The sequence below is a fragment of the Macrotis lagotis genome, chromosome X (genome assembly GCF_037893015.1).
Source record: "Macrotis lagotis isolate mMagLag1 chromosome X, bilby.v1.9.chrom.fasta, whole genome shotgun sequence".
Taxonomy (NCBI): Eukaryota; Metazoa; Chordata; class Mammalia; order Peramelemorphia; family Peramelidae; genus Macrotis; species Macrotis lagotis.
In genome coordinates, this window is record NC_133666.1 from 557,112,429 (window position 1) to 557,127,389 (window position 14,961).

At 38.5% G+C, this 14,961-nt stretch overlaps 1 protein-coding gene across 5 annotated transcripts in view; it reads right to left on the reverse strand.

The window, feature by feature from the left end:
• Window positions 1-14,961, reverse strand: part of NCALD (neurocalcin delta) — a 534,430-nt gene that overhangs the window by 88,952 nt on the left and 430,517 nt on the right. The window contains exon 1 of one of the 5 annotated variants that reach the window (XM_074200740.1): window positions 13,724-14,167. The exons of the other annotated variants lie outside the window; for them this stretch is intronic. The gene's annotated coding sequence lies outside the window, so the exon portion shown is untranslated. Of the gene's footprint in view, window positions 1-13,723; window positions 14,168-14,961 lie in introns of those variants that run through there. 5 annotated transcript variants of the gene reach the window in all.

Here is a 14,961-nt window from a genome sequence, read left to right on the forward strand (position 1 = left end):
TTCAAACACCAAGGTCTCTATGAATGAAGCCTTTTTTTTAATTCTCCTGTTGTGAGTACCTAGGGTGGTGACAAGAGGCACAAAATTATTTTGTAACAATTTTGTTGGGTCTCCTTATGGAATGTAAACTTCTTGAGGATATGAACTGCTGAGTTTTCAATTTTTGTATCTCTAGGACAGTGAAAGAACAGGTTGATGTAAACTAAGTGATTTTGGTGTATTTGAACTCAGATCTATGACTCTAAGTACAGTACTGGGTCTCCATGCTGGGTCTCTTAGTCGAAGCATTATAGCAGTCAATTGCTTTAAATTACAAAGCTTCACATCTTATCAGTCCCTTTGGGGCTCCTTTTTAATCTGTGTCTGATCTACCTTTTCAGACTAATTTCACATGACTCTCCTTTATGTCCTCTATATTACAGCTGAACTGGTATAGTTGCTGTCCCTTAGCACTTCATCTCCTACCTCCAACCATTTGTACAGAACCTTAAGCTTAGAATGTTCTTCTTCCTCAGCTCTACCTCAGAATCCCTAGTTCCTCTCAAAGTTCAGCTCAAGTAGAATCTCCCTCAAGAGATTTCCCCCAGCTCCTAGGTAGGTCCTTCTTCAAAATTATTTGAAAGTTGAACGTTCTTTAGAATGTATTCATCCCCAAAATAAGTAAGTTTGTCTGGATGAGTTCTGAGGCCATTTTTTTTTAGCTATAGATTTTTAATTATATGAAGAAAAAAGGCATTTTAAAGTGTCAATCACATGTCAGACAACGTGCTAAGGACTTTACAAAGTTATCTTATTTGATTCTCATAACAATTTTGGGAGGAAGATGCTATTATTATCCTTATTTTACAGTTGAAGAAATTGAGGCAGACAAAGGTTGACTGATCCAGGTTACACAACTACTAAATATGTGAGGACGGGCCCACAAGTCCAAGTCTAGTGTTATTATTCACCATGCTATTTATCTGTCATTCATTCTCTCTCTCTCTCTCTCTCTCTCTCTCTCTCTCTCTCTCTCTCCACACACACACACACACACACACACACACATATACATATTTAGTTTCTGCCCTCAAGTTACTTTTATAAAAATGTGTCTTGTGTATACTTTCTATTTACTTTTATGTATAAATATTGCTTTTCTCTGTAGAATATCAGTTACCTAAGGGCAAGGGCTGATTCTTTGTCTTTGTTTCTCCAGTGCTTAAGATTGCAACCGGCACTCTTCAATAGCAGATACTGAATAAATGCCTGTTGCTTAACTGATCAATTGATCAGAACACTATACATGAGAGGTCCCTGAAGATTTAAGGAGATTTAAGCTAGGCTTTCTCTTTGAAAGCAATATTTGCCTTGTCTCTAGCAGCAGGACTACAATGGCACCTCTGAGGGAGGGTTCTGATAGACCTAGATGCTTAAGATCATGTCCCTTCTGAATGGCCAGATGCTAGGCATTCAGATTGTGTAATTAATGTCTTCTAAGCTGCAAGAAGAGCTAATGACAAATACAATGGAAGATAACATTAGCCGGGAGCTTAAATGAGTTCATTTGATATGATCAATGTCCTTCCTTCAAGGAGAATATAAATTAAATTATTCAGTATTCCTACTAGAATCCCTCAAATCCATTTATTTAATATCTTCATTTTGGATATTTTTTTAAGGCTTTTTTTTGCAAGGCAATGGGGTTAAGTGGCTTGCCCAAGCCATAAAGCTAGATAATTATTAAGTGTCTGAGTCCAGATTTGAACTCAGGTACTCCTGACTCCAGGGCCAGTGCACTATCCACAGTGCCACCTAGCCACCCCTTGGATATTTTATATTATTGCTGTTGTTATCTGTTATTATTAGCCTACAATTGCCAGGTCTTCATTCTGGTGATGACTTCATTCCCCAAGCTTCTACTGAACACTTGATAAGTTTAAGCAATATAAGAAAGTGTTGGTAAATGTTTAACAATCAAAAGAAAAAAGTGTTAGGTAAGCACATTTTAAATTTTTATCTATATTATTAGCAATTCAATCCAATAAACATTTATTATATACCTACTTTGAGCCAGGTACTTTGCTAAGTAGTGGAAATACAAAAAGAGGAAAAAGACATTACTGCCCTCAAGGAGTTTATAGTCTTTTTTTTTTTGACAAGGCAATGGAGTTAAGTGACTTGCCCAAGGTCACACAGCTAGATGTTAAATATCTGAGCTCCCCCTGAGTCCAGGACTGGGGATCTATCAGCTGTACCACCTAGTTGCCCCAAGGAGCTTACAATCTAATGGGGGACACAACATGCAAACAAATACATACAAAGTAAGCTATATAGAGGTCAAATAGGGGAAAAGAGGAAGAGGAAGAAGGGTTCTTTATAATATTTCCTATCCTAAATGAAAACAATACAACAAATAATATTCTCCATGGCAAATAGGCATTTTGGCCATTTGACTTTCTTCAAAATATCAATCAACCAAATCCACAAACATTTATTAATAGATGGAGAGAGTTAGAATTAGTGCTTGGGATATGCAACTCTATCAATAGATGTAAGACATAGTCTAAGGCCTCAAAGAACTTTAGATTTGTAGGTAATCACCATGACAGTTAGCATTTATGGAGCACTTCAAGGTTTGGAAAATACTTTACAAATGTAGTCTCATTTGATTCTCACAACAGCCCTGGGTGGAAGTGTTATCATTATTTCCATTTTTTGGTGGAAGAAACCACAGTAATCTGAGGTTAAGTTACATGCCTAGGATCGCATAGCTAGTAAACATCTGAATCTGAATCTGAACTTCATTCTTCCCTACTCCATATCCAAAGCTCTATCTACTGCATCACATTGTTGGACCTAGGCTCAAATTCCACCACTAGATGTTGCTGGCTGTGTGAATGTGAGTTTCTTATCTTAAAAAGTGATAATAATTCCCCAAATAATCTCACAGGATTTTTAGAAGTTCAATTGAGATGATGTATTTTATAAAATGTGATGTCAGTTACTAGTGAGATAAAACACAAGTACAGATAAGATATATGACATATTCAGTATAATGAAGAACTATAAAATGTTTTGTGAGGCTTTGGAAAGGGAAAGGTTGCTATGATCCAAAGGCATCAGGGAACATTCAAAGTCTCTAGCAGTCAAAAGCAAGCCAAGGGTGTTACTTAAGATAGACAAATACCTTATCTGAGCTCTGGTCATGGTTTATTATATCCCATAAATGGGAAAAATAATTTAGGAGCCTGTGTTACTTGTAATTTGCCACTGAAGTCAGAAGCTGATTGCTCACTGATGGCTCTGAAGTGATCTGGGTCCTCAAGTTCAAAGACAGTGGAATTCAAGGTCTAGTGGGTCCTACTGACCTGGAAAAGTTCTAGGTATGGGCCTGGTGATAGACCCAATATCAATCTAGTCTATCTAAATTCCAAGGAGCCCATTGCCTGAGAGCATAAAGATTTAGTTTTCTGTTCAGAAAACATATCTACAGTAAGCTCCCAATTGGAGCAAAAAAGGAATCCTGCTAAGTGATCACATTCTTTGAATTCACACTGTATATTTCCATTGTGCCGATAGCAATAGCTATCTTTAACTTAATTTAGTACAACTTCAGACAGTGCTTTGAAGACATGTGACCCCTCCAAGATATTCATTCATCCTTCACAGTAAGGGGGACCTGGTTGAACTCTGGTAGAGTCACAATCTGCATAGGTGAAGAGAGAACTTACACAGAAGAAATCACAGATCTTCCAGGCAATGAAATATGCAATCTCTTTCATAAATGGGAAAAAAGCCAGTCAGTGATGACCAATAGTTTATCAAGATTAAACACTGAAGGACCCACCCAACAAAAGAATTTGAGAATTTAGATTCTTTTATATATATTAGGGAATCTGTGAAAGTTTCCAGCAAATACTGACAAAGGCATTGCTAATCTTCACAGTACTGAAGGTCAAGAGCTCACCTAATTTTGGTTCTTATGAAATAAGATGGGGAAGAGCCCGTCACTCTGTACTTATGAGCACACATTTAGAAGCCCTGTGAAATCTACAGCAAAATTAGCCACCTGAAAAAAAAAAATAAGATAACCTAATTAACAAAACAGAGAGAGTTTGGCACTGTTTGCTCAGGAGCCTTTGGGTTTCACCACAAAGATTCATTGGGGGTCTGTCCAGGCAATAATAAAAGAGAAACCATTCAATGGGTTCCAGAATGAAAATAAACAGGAGGATTGGCAGCTACCTAACTAAGCAGTTTTATATTTTCTCACATGTAAGAAGAAAAGCACACTAAATTTCCAGTAAGGGCATGAAGTTCTCATTTTCCAACATTAAATTTCTGGAAAATAGCAAGAATTCTGGGGAAATCATTATAAGTTTAAGAAAGAAAGCTTTGGCTTTCACTAGACCTTCTGGATGTTGCTACTTCTTCCTCTGAACAACTTTGCAGCTTTGCTTCTTATTCATTACCTTATGACTCAGCATGCATCCTGCTGAGTTAGTGAGATACACAAGCACAAAAATTTATTCATTTATTTATCCATCCAACAAGCATTTATTAAGTGCCTAAAGTATTCAAGGCACTAAAAATGTAAGGATAATACAGTGTTCAAGGAGCCTATATTGTGTACATCCCATTCAAAGTTCTTTTAGTTTAGCCTTAGAGAGGCTAAACTAAAAGGAGATACTATGAAGAAGTAAAACCTCTATTCAGGACCTAGATAAAGCTCTGTATAAAAAGAGTGATGTGTGTGTGTGTGTGTGTGTGTGTGTGTGTGTGTGTGTGTGTGTGTTTGTGTGTGTAGACATGACAACAAAGTACAAGTCTAGCACAGTTTACTGGGAAGCATGTACCAAAAGGAGCAATAATCGGTATCATCCAGAAGACATCAACATCCTAGAGGACACTCAAGTTAGCCCTTCATACATATTCCTTAGTCTCATGTGTTCTCACAATGCTTTCTCATACATGATCCCTGCCTATGTCCACTCTTCCTATTGATGTTGATGATGATATTTGTGCACGTGTGTTTGTGGGAAAATCTTAAGTTTTGGGGGAGATGTTTTATTGTTGAACATCTAGATGGCACTGCGGATAGAGCACTAGGCGTGTATTCAAGAAAACTCATCATTCTGAATTCAAATCTGGCAGAAGGAAATGACACACCTCTCTAGTATCCTTGCCAAGAAAACTCCAAATGGGGTCATAAAGTAAGCCAAGGGTGTTACTTAACAGTGACTTAACAATGACAACATGTTTTATTATTACTTTTCCTACTATGTTATTTCATTAAGTTGTCTTTTTTTCTTTGAACTAATTGTATGCTGTAGTGGATTGGTAGGAATAAACTACTGATGGGGGTTTATGAGCTATGATTTTTGAATGGATGCAACTAATTCCATATTTTGAACCTGGAATAGTTTTAGGGGGTCCTTCATGTGTGAAAGGATGGTACCTCAAGTACTATATAAAGAGAGACTATGGGGTACAAACTATTGTTATTATTATTATCATCATTGTGCCTTTGGATTTCATAGATTCTCCTCTCTCTCTCTCTCTCTCTCTCTAATATACATACACACACACACTCACAAACGCAGAGTAATACAAATAAATTATAGTCTGTTGTGATAAACAAATGTGACAATATATGTAAAGCTCTTTGTAAACCTTAAAGCACTATGTAAATGATTGATTTTATTAACAGGTAAATATGACCAATTAAGAAAGGGTTCCCAGGTTCCAATCTCTGGTATATACTCCATTTCAGGTCTGGATAAAAGAAATACTAAGGAATCATTGTCATGCTAACAGGGCTTGAATTTAATCTGTAAAAATAAAATCAACTTAGAAGCAAGTTAAGTCATAAATATAGCCAGAAGCTTCATTTTCTCTTAAGTTCTATGGTGGTCCTGAGACACATCCAGGATCAGTAAAATGAGACTTTCCCCAGAGGAACCAGTTATTTCTTGGCCCCCGACAAATCACCCAGAAAATCTGGAGGGTAAGGCAGGAGAAAGAAACCACCACAGAGGAAGCAGCAACAATTTATGATTTTGATAAACAGCAGAGCCATTACCAGGCCCTGTCTTGTGTCTGCCTGTGGTGAGAGGCTTCCTTAAGCCTTTCTGTGCTATGATGTAGTCCAGAGCCTTTTTTTCTGGACCCTACTCTGGCCTTGGGACATGGGAGGGTCAATGAGCATGTGGAAGGAGAAAGAAAAGAGGTTTGTGTGTGTGTGTGTGTGTATGTGTGTGTGTGTGTTAGAAGGGGGGGATCTCAAATTTTCAAAATAACTAATCACCTAGGCTTTATTGCTCAGCTACAGCAGGGAGGAAGAAGAATGAGTAAAAAAAAGCACTTAAAAATCTACCAGATGTTGCTTAAAATAAATACTACCTCCTCCAAAGGCAGACCATAAGAAGAAAAATCTCCAATTCTTAATCTCCTATCTTTCTTTTTTCTCTCTCTTACTTTTACTTTCAAGATTCAAGGCTACAAATGGCATGAAGTAGCCTCTATTGCCTCACACCCAGTACGTTCCAACAAGGTCAGACACACTAGGATACCTACTCCCGTCTCCAACCCCCCCAAAAAAAACTCAAGCAAAAAATGACCTGAGAAAGCACCATTGGAGGTGGTAATGAGATATTGTGCCTTCCATTATTATCACACTTTTAATTTTTTCAAGACATTTTCACACTCCTTGGTTCATTTTTATCCTCACAAAATCCCTGTGAGGCGGATATTATGATCCTCCTTATTTGCCCAGTGAGGAAACAGAGGCACAGAGGGGTTCAGTGACTTAGTTAAAATCAATAGTGAGGGCGGCTAGGTGGTACAGTGGATAGAGCACCGGCCCTGGAGTCAGGAGTACCTGAGTTCAAATCTGGCTTCAGACACTTAATAATTACCTAGCCACTTAACCCCATTGCCTTGCAAAAAAACCTAAAAAATAAAAAATAAAAAAAAGATCACATAGTGAATTCAGAAGAAGAGTAAAATCTAGTAACAGTGTTCCTGACTCCTAACCTTGCATCCATTTTTTTTCTACCATGGATAATGAATTAACCCTTATTAACTTATAGAAACACCCTTTAAAGCTAAATTAGCTAAAGAACTCTTTGAATGTGGAGAAACTTATGCGGCTTCCTACATCAGCAACAATCCATAAAGAAGTCTTTGGGGCTGGGAAACAGAAACAATGGATTGTAATGGAAATAGCACTAACCAGATTGAACCAGGACACTTGGGTTCTAATGTCAGCTCTGCTGCTCTAGTAATGTGATCTTGGTGGAACCAAAAGGAGTATTTTTCATATCTGGGACTAGCTTCTCAAAATGTGTGCTGGAGACAAAATCTTTAGAATTGATTTTTTTCAGGTAAATTAATTTCAATGAAGTGATGAGAAAGGAAAGAGGTTTGGTTTTTGAGACACAAAGCTTTATAGTAGTTGGGAGACCTCTTCTGCTAACTGCTTTAGGTTGCTTGGAGGCAAGTGGCTACATAGTGTGTTGGCCTTAAAGTCAGGAAGATCTAAGTTTAAATACTGCCTTATTAGATTCTGGGCACCATTTTTTAAATGCAGAATCACCTGCTTGCTTTTGGTGCCACTGGGAGCCATCTCCAGTCATCCAGATCCATATCTGACCACTGGACCTAGATGGCTCCAGAGGAGAAATTGAGATTGGTGGCTTTGCACAGTCCTCCCTCACTTAAGTTCAATGCACTTACAAGTCATAGCATCAATTCTCTGATGTCAAGGCCCTCTTCAAAAATGAAGGACAAACAACAATCTTCCTTGCTCCAGTTTATCTTCTCATCAAGATGTCAAAGTGTTCTTCCTGAAGTATACATGTGACTATGTCATTCCCCCCGCCCCTACTTAAACACCAGTGGTTATCTATCATCTCCAGCAACAAATATGAAATCTGTTTGGTTTTCAAAGTCAGTCATTCAAAACCCGCACTCTCTCCCACCTTTTCCAGCTAGGTGGTGCAGTGAATAGAACCCTGGCCTTGGATTCAGGAGGACGGAAGTTCAAATCCAACCTCACTTACTAGCTGTGTGACCCTGGGCAAGCCACTTAACTCTGCCCCACATCCAGGACCATCCCAAGTCATTCTGATTCATACCTGGCCACTGGACCCAGATGACTCTGGAGAAGAAAGTGAGGCTGGTGACTTAGCACAGCATCCCCTCACTCAATCCAATTCATGTCCTTGTCATGGCATCACCTCCTTGATGTCATAGTCTTCTTCAAAAATGAAGGACAAACATTATTATGCTATACCCTTCATCATGTATTCTGTGATTGGGTAGCACTGATCTCCTTGATGTTCTTTCAACAAATCACTCGATCTCCTGACCCCAGACACTTTCACTATGCAATAAGAAATGATAAGCTCAGTGATCTTAGAAAAATACAGAATGACTTGCATGAAATAATGAAGATTGAAATGAGTAGAACCTTTCTTGATTATTTCCTATTTATCTTGTACACATTTGATTGTACATAGTTGTCTACATATGGTCTCTTTCAATAGACTGAGTTCCTTGAGAGTTGAAATACTTCCCCCCCATATCTGTACTCCCCAAAGTTTAACACAATGCCTCCACATAGTAGGCACTTAATGAAATTCTAATTGATTGACTTTCAGCCTCACTTTTCTTATCTATAAAATGATGGCCTCTAAGATTTCTTCTAAGTCTAGATCTGGGATTCTATGAGAACCCTAGCTTACCATCCTGTGCAGAAGCATAGAGTGAGAGTCAGAGACCATAGGATACAATGAGGATACTACGGGAGAAACTAATTCTGGGACAGGGCCTGATTAGGAAGATATCTGATCACCTGGGCATGGCTGGCCCAGAGCATGTAGTGGTAGCTGTGATAGAGAAAATGAGTCATCTGATACTCTCATAGTTAAGTTCATTAATCTTTCTTTCTTTCTTTCTTTCTTTCTTGGTTTTTGCAAGGCAAATGGAGTTAAGTGGCTTGCCCAAGGCCACACAGCTAGGTAATTATTAAGTGTCTAAGACCGGATTTGAACCCAGGTACTCCTGACTCCAGGGCCAGTGCTTTATACACTATGCCACCTAGACTACCATCATTAATCTTTCTAACCAAATAACAGTTCAAGTGCTAGTAATGCTCTACAAATTTTGCAACCTTTGATAACATATTGGTTGCCCAACCCAACTTATGGTTATGAATGACCCTAGGCAAAGTTCTTTCTACTTTGGTTTTCAGTTCTCTTCTCTATATAATGTTTGAGCTAGACTAGATGGTATTGATCAGTTCTTTCAGTTCACAGATTCTAAGCTGTCTTAGATGTGATTTCACATTGTCTGACTGGAATAGGCATGGAAATGAACCTGTACAATGTTAATTCTTGGGTTCTACAGATTCTTGGTGAATGGAGAAGCAGAATGAAACAACAGTTATCAGAGATTCCATATTTTTATCAATATAGTTCTGTGTTTTTTGGTAAATAAGAATTAAAAAAAAAGTTTTTAGGCTCTTCTGGGGTCTTAATCACCAAGTATAATGTTCAATGAGAAATAGAGCTACTAGTTCCAAGTAACTTAGGAAACTACTTTTCTTGTTCAAAAGTTGGAGATTGCCTTTATACCATGAAAGAAAAAATTGAAGACAAGGCCCTAGACAAACCTGTGGAGTCAAACTTTACTTTCTTGCTCTTCTCTCTCTTTTGCTCTTCCACCCTACACTGTCTATTAACCATGAGCATAGTTGCCTTTAACATCTTGTAACTAACTTGTTAACATACTTAGGGTGGTGCAAGCCTCTCTTAACTGTTCAGAGGATATTGTAAATGGAGCAGCCCTAACACCAAGGGTTTTCTTTGCTATTTTTTAAATTGAGAAATAAAACAGCATGATATTTAGATTAAAAATAGAAAAAAAATCTGGTCTGCACTCTTCAGAAGCTGGATAGCACAATGGATAAAACACATGAGTTGGAATCAATCAAGAAGGCCTGAATTCAGATCTAGCCTCAAATATCTACTAGCTGTGAAACCCAAAGCAAGTCACTTAACTCTGGCTGTTTCAGTTTCTTCAATTGGAAAATGGGAAGAATAACAGTGTCCACCTCCCAGATTTATTGTGAGAATCAAAGGAGATAATATTTGTAAAATGCTTAGGGCAATGTTTGGTACATCGTAGGCACTTCATAAATGCTTGCTCCCCTCCCTGTCCTTCCCAATTCCCCACCAGTGTCCTTCACAGTAGTCTTGTTTGCCTACCCAAATCCCTGGAGGAGAGTGTCATTTGTTTTCACTTGACCCAGGCCCAGCTTATAGTATTTTGCTTTAGGCATAACAATAATCATTCTAGCTGTGTTTAGGATTATGTAAGAGAGTGTCCGTTGTATGACTTCTGGTTTACTCCATGACCTAGAGCTAGTCATCCACCTCCTGGAGCCTTTATTTTCTCCTCTTATCAAAAAGAATTAATATTAATCAGCTTGAAAGGGATGACAAATAACTAATTCAGAGAGCCTTGAAGCACTGAATAGGCAAACTTAAAACACTATTATTAATGACAAGCAAAGGGATTGGAGAGATCAGACCATTTAATACTGCCAAAAACTCTAATAACTATAAATAAAGTGCTTGAGAGGAATTTAAATAGACCAGACATAAGTGTGTTGTATAAAGAGGGCTGGCTCTGGAGTCAGGGGAGCTGGGTTCAAATTCCAGGACTGCTACTTACTAAGTGTAAGTGTACTGGCCCTGGAATCAGGGGAGCCGGGTTCAAATTCTAGGATCGCTACTTACTAACTGTAAGTATACTGGCTCTGGAGTCAGGGGAGCTACGTTCAAATTCCAGGACTGCTACTTCCTAACTGTAAATATACTGACTCAAGAGTCAGAGGAGCTGGATTCAAATTGGCAGCTTTGGGTTCTCCCTTAGCAAATTGAAAAGGTTGAACTAGTAAACTTCTGATCTTTCTTCAAGTCCTGAGTCTAATAAACCTAATGCACTCCAGCTTCCCCTTAGATGCTGTTATTAGCATCCTTTTTCTAGGAAAATAAATCCAAAAAGAAAAAGAAGAATGTTGTGAACAACAACAAAAACAACCAAAATACTGGTGGTTCCTGCCTTCTGGGAAAGGTCAGTTTCATTGTTAAAAATATATGTGTTTGAATCAATAATCATTTAATGTAAGTAAATTAGTTGGCACAATGGATAGAGCACTGGCCTTGCAATCAGGAGGACCTGAGTGCAAATCCATTTACTAGCTGTATGTCCTTGGGCAAGTCACTTAACCCTAACTGCCTCACATCCAGGGTCATCTCTAGTCTTACTGATTCATATCTGGCCACTGGACACAGATGGTTCCAGAGGAGAGAGTGAGACTGAAGACATAGCACAGTACCCCACCCACCCACCCAAATCACCTTCCTGATGCCATGATCTTTTTGGAGAAGGAAGGGCAAAAATAACAATATTGACAACAATAATAAAGAGTAATCATTTAGTAAGTGCCTATACTATGTGCCAGAGATAGGAACTAAGCACTAAGTATGCCCAACTTTAAGGAAATCAAAACTTATCAAAATAATAAATAGGGAGTAGTTAAGTGATTTTCCTAGTTATCCACAGATCTCTTTAAACAATAATTGAATAGGGGGCGGCTAGGTGGTGCAGTGGATAAAGCACCAGCCCTGGAGTCAGGAGTACCTGGGTTCAAATCCGGTCTTAGACACTTAATAATTACCTAGCTGTGTGGTCTTGGGCAAGCCACTTAACCCCATTGCCTTGCAAAAAACCTAAAAAAACAAACAAACAAACAGACAATAATTAAATAATAGGAGTTGTCCTTCTGAGTTAAGGTATTTGTTAATCACTGAATGGACATTGCCTTAGACAAACTGAGCCTCATGAAGGTTAAGGTCTCTCATACATCCAGGATCATCTCTAGTTGTCCTGATCAGTAATTAACAACTGGACCTGGTGGACAAAGTGAGGCTAAGTGACTTTTTATACTTCTTCCTCACTTAAATCCAATTCACTTGCATGCCATGGCATCATCTCCCTGATGTCATGGTCTTCAAAAATGAAGGACAAACAACACTTTGTTCATACATCCTTAAGGACTTCTTGGTGAAAAGGAAAACAAAAGCTCTCTCAATGTATATTAGATGACAAATTCTTCAGGAAGAGGGAATCAGAGTACCTGGGTTTAAATTCCAGCTCTTCCAATTAAATCCATATGACTCTAGAAAAGTAATAACTCTTTCAATCTTAGTTCCTTTATCTATAAAATGAGGACAATAATATTTGCAATACTAAATAAATGGGGGGAAGTTCAAAATCATGGCTAGAAGGCAGCTAGTGTCAGACAGACTTTGGACAAGCCCTACTGCTGAATTGTTCTTGTCATTTGACCCTAAATAAGTCTTTCAGCTTTTCAGTGTCCCGGGAAACTTTCTGAGAGTAAGTATCTGTATCATATGTGGAATACAGGCACTGTATTTGGAAACCAAATTGACAGCATTTAAATGTCCTTGACCAAGGGACCAGGAATCACCAAGATTGTTGTTATTTTTGTTGTTCTTCACAATATTCTTTGTTTTCTTTTTTGGTTTGTTTTTCCACAATGCTTCCTAAAAAATAGAAATCAGTCAGCAGTACTTTAGAGGTGAAGCTAGGTGGTGGTAGATGGAGCATTGGTTCTGGAATCAAGAAGACTTGTCTTCATGAGTTCAAACATGGCCGTTTCTCAGTATCCCTCACTCCTGCTAGCCAGTCTTCTTATTGGCTTGCCAATTGCCTTTACAAATTAGGTAAAGCACCTGGAAGTTTGTCTATAACTGAGTGCTTGCCAATCCTTTTCTTAAAACACCAACTGACTTTGGAAAAAGAAATCATATCTTAAGGACCTAAGGTGCTTTGTATGGGGAAATATTTTCAAGTCAACACAACTTTGTTAAGTGCCTATGACATACCAGCCACTGCTGTCTCTGCTTCCCAAGACCAAGGAAGCTGTTCCTTATTTGGCATAGCTGTCCAGATCAGTCTGAAGTATGAAAGGAACTAGCTTTTTCTCATCCTCATCTCCCAGATGAACTATACAGAATGAATGGAAATAGGATACCATGTTGGACTCAGACCAGTCACATATGGCTCTTTCAACAGGTAACCTGAACCACTCTGAAGCGTCCACTTTCTATATTTGAAATTAAAATCAATTTAATCTAGAATTCATTGCAGTCATCCTTCCATCCATCCACCTTTCCACCCATCCATTCAACAACTATCTTTGTTGTTGCTGTTGTTGCTCAGTCATGTCAGACTCTTCATGACCCAATCCATTTGGAGTTTTCTTGGTAGAGATGCTAGAGTAGTTTGCTATTTCCTTCACCAGCTCATTTTTCAGATGAGGAAACTGAGGAAAAGTCAAGTGACTTGCCCAGGGTCACCCAACTAATAAATATCTGAGGACAGATTTGAATTCAGAAGATGAATCTTCCTGACTCCAAACCACTGCACCACTCAGCACTGCTATATCTAAGGTCCTGAGGAAGGAACCTAGGGAATAAAAGATTAAATGAAACACTGACCCTGACCCTCAGGGAGCTTATCATCACTTGATCATTGGGGACTGTCATGTGTTCCCTGATCTAGTTGCTCCATTCTTCTGACTCCAGTGCTGGTGCTCTATCCACTGGACCACCTAGCCACCCCCCACAGCTGCTCCATTGTATACCTTCCTCACCCCTGGGAACCAGGCAGTGATTAATCATACAGGCTCAGAGTGGTCACAGATGTGGTTTACTCCTTCCAGGGCGGGGTCTCTGCTTTGGCAGTTGAGGGACAGCCCTTTCCGTTAACCAGTGTGTTCAGTCAGCAAGGTGGTTAGGTCACAGGACCACAGCATCAGGGAGATGGCCATGATTCTACAAAACATGGAAGGGAAGGCTGACCTGGCACAGGAGGAGGGAAGTCAAAGAGCTAAGTTTTAAGCTAAATGACATAGAGAAAATAAAAAAATGAGATATGGAGAAAATTAATATATGCAGCAGATTACAGATTATTCTCTCTTTATAGATGATATATATATATAATCACAAAATGAAAGTTCTCTAAGCATCTTAAACTCAATGTATTAAATTAATGACAGATTGAATGAATATTTATTAAATACCTAAGAATTCATTATATTCCCAAGCCCCCTCCTCCCCAACCTTCCCCTCTTTAAAACTTTCTTATTATTGCTATCATCCCAGTGATTCAGATTCACAACTTGGTGTCATCCTTGACTCTACTCTCACCCATCTACTTACCCAATGTTTTGTCAAATCATAGCATTTTTTCACGTACATCCCTTTCCCCCTAATATAACACCCTTATCATTCTCACCTAGACTTTTGAGAATGCCTTTTAATCTTCTCCCTGTCTCATATTTCTTCATATTCCAATCTATTCTTCATTCAGCTGTCAAAATGATTTCCTTAACTTATAGATTTGTCTGGTGCATTAGGAGGCACAGTGGACAGAACACAGGGCTTGAAATCAGGAGAACTCATCTTCCTGAGTTCAAATATGACCTCAGAGATTTCCTAGCTGTGTGACCAGAGTCAAGTCACTCAATCCTGTTTGCCTCAGTTTTCTCGTCTGTACAATGAGCTAGAGAAGGAAATAGGGTCACAAAGAGTTGGACACAACTAAACAACAACAATAAGAATCCTATAAACTGTCTTTTTTGATAAAATAGTTTTTTCTTCAATGAAATAAAATTATGAATAACTAGCCTTTATATAATACTATAAAGTTTACAAAGTATTTTATTTATGTTATTTCATTATATCCTCATAACTTCCCTGAGATAGGTACTATAAATATCCTCATTTTATGAATGAGGAACCCGAAGATAACCAAAATTCAATGACTTTCTCAAAGTCACATAACTAATAAGGATCTGAAGCATAATTTGAATTCGGGTCT